The sequence below is a fragment of the Schistocerca cancellata genome, chromosome 2, assembly GCF_023864275.1.
Source record: "Schistocerca cancellata isolate TAMUIC-IGC-003103 chromosome 2, iqSchCanc2.1, whole genome shotgun sequence".
Classification (NCBI taxonomy): domain Eukaryota; kingdom Metazoa; phylum Arthropoda; class Insecta; order Orthoptera; family Acrididae; genus Schistocerca; species Schistocerca cancellata.
In genome coordinates, this window is record NC_064627.1 from 755,372,493 (window position 1) to 755,375,026 (window position 2,534).

Below are 2,534 nucleotides of genomic sequence, written 5' to 3' on the forward strand. Positions count from 1 at the left end.
TCAACATGATGACGATGCCAGAATGAGATTTTCACTCTGCAGTGGAGTGTGCACTGATATGAAACTTCCTGGCAGATTAAAACTGTGTGCCGGACCGAGACTCGAACTCGGGACCTTTGCCTTTCGTGGGCAAGCGCTCTACCAACTTTTTTTTTTTTTCATTTTGTTCGTTGTTGATCGTTGTGTTTGGTCGTTGCGGACGTCACATGACATGCGGTCAAGTTTGTTTGTTGATCTTTCCACTCAGATTTTTTTATTACAGAGGCCAACCAGCTCTCTGACCGAACACGCTGAGCTACCGTGCTGGCTATGTGCACTGGTATGAAACTTCCTGGCAGATTAAAACTGTGTGCCGGACCGAGACTCGAAACTCGGGACCTTTGCCTTTCGCGGGCAAGCGCTTTACTTCTGCCAGTATCTGCCAGCTGTGAGGACGGGGCGTGAGTCGTGCTTGGGTAGCTCAGTTGGTAGAGCGCTTGCCCGCGAAAGGCAAAGGTCCCGAGTTCGAGTCTCGGTCCGGCACACAGTTTTAATCTGCCAGGAAGTTTCATGATGAAGATGAATTACGTCGTATAGATTCCGTTCGGGTTACAGGTACCTTCGATGATAATTACGATGATGATCATCGTCATCATCATCATATCATCATCAGCATCGTCGTTACCAGCGTCCATGAGAGGTTCGACTTTAGTCTGCCTTTCCATTACGTGACGCTGTTTACTGCAGTGTAAGCGGGACAACAGTGACGTAGCTGCGCGATGACGACTCATAGCGCAGCCGGAAGAGGGCCGCACTGGTTCCCCGAATTGACCGCTGGGCCGCAGGCACCGCAGTACCTGGAGAGGCCCCTCCCGTGGACTCGACCGGTCCGCCTGCTGGTTGGCTTTCCCTGCTTCTCTTCTACTCCACTCCCCTCTCCTCACGTCATCCACCTCTCGCTTTCTACCAAAGAACACCTTCTCCCGTCTTCACTAACCTGTTACACACACACACAGTCTTGTTAGAACGAAAACATCACGGCGCACTCAGTAGTGTAGAAGTACTACGCAGCTACTGCTAGAATGGGAGAGTAGAAAATTCACTGCAAAAAATTAGTGAAATTCAGTTATTAAAAAATTTAAAAGGACTCAAACAAGGCTGAAACCTGTCCCAAAACTATTTAATTCATAAGCAGAAGGTGTATCAAAAAGAATAATCCGATTTGGACGTCTATGTTTCTGAAACGAATAAACATATTCAAAGAATTTTGCTTTTTGATGAATGGGAAACTCAAAAAAAAAAATTTATTTACTATCAAAAACAGTCTTGATCACAATTTATTTATTACGGTGACCGGTTTCGACCATTACCGTGGTCACCTTCAGACCAATGAGTAAGGACCTCCGTCTGCTGGAGAATCACTGGGGGTCCTTACTCATTAGTCTGAAGATGACCACAGTTGTGGTCGAAACCGGTCACAGTAATAAATAAATTATGGTGAAGACTGTTTTTGATAGTAAATATTTGTTACACTTCCACCACTGTTCACTACCACAATGTATCCAAAAGTTATCAAAAAATTTTTTTCGTACCTTTTCATTGGTATTCAATATGCGCAACCCCCCCCCCCACACACACCCCTTGAGTTGCATTGCACGGAATATGTCAGCGGTATTCAAGTTGTTTGGCTCTGGCTCTAAGCGTTATGGGACTTAACATATGAGGTCATCAGCCCCCTAGACTTAGAACTACTTAAACCTAACTAACCTAAGGACATCACACACATCCATGCCCGAGGCAGGATTTGAACCTGCGACCGTAGCAGCAGCGTGGTTCCGGACTGAAGCGCCTAGAACCGCTCTGTCACAGCGGCCGGTTGTTCCCACGCTACAGCAAGAATGTTTTCAGTTACAGCTTCCACAGCTGCTGTTATGCGACGTCTCTGTTCATTCTTGTTGTTGGTAACAGAGGAACACAGACAGTCTTTTATAAACCCCCGCAAGAAATAATCGCATACAGTCAGCTCCGGTGGCCGTGACCTTGGAGGCCAGTAATGTAAGGCTGAATCACCTTGTCCAGTGCAACTGATCCATCGTGCAGTAATCCTTTGATTTAAACATTCCTGCACTTCCAGATGCCAGTGTGACGATGCCCCATCCTGTTGGTAAATGAAATCGTTCGAATCAGTCTCCAACTGTGGGAAAAGAAAGTGCTTAATCATATCGAGATATATGCTTCCTAAAAAAGTGTTCTCGGCGAAGAAAAATGGACTACACAACTTTTCCTGTGAAACTACGCAAAACATATTAACTCCTGGAGGATCCCTCGCATGCTGTACAACGTCGTGTGTTTGTTCCGTACACCATATTCTCATATTATGACGGTTCACCTTTCCATTAAATGGAATGTTGCCTCATCACTAGCGTGGAAGAAAACTTCCATCCCCCATCTTGCCAAGAACGAATTTACAGAACTCCACACGTTGTTCTTTGTCACCTTCACGAAGAGCTTGCAGTAGCTGTATTTTGTGTTTCATGTGTAAACGTCGACGCAAC

At 45.8% G+C, this 2,534-nt stretch overlaps 1 non-coding gene across 1 annotated transcript; it reads left to right on the top strand.

Annotated features, from left to right (window-relative positions):
• The first annotated feature begins 448 nt into the window (after positions 1-448).
• Positions 449-523, top strand: Trnas-cga (transfer RNA serine (anticodon CGA)). Its single transcript has one exon. It is a non-coding gene; the product is annotated as a tRNA-Ser (tRNA).
• The last annotated feature ends 2,011 nt before the right edge of the window (positions 524-2,534 follow it).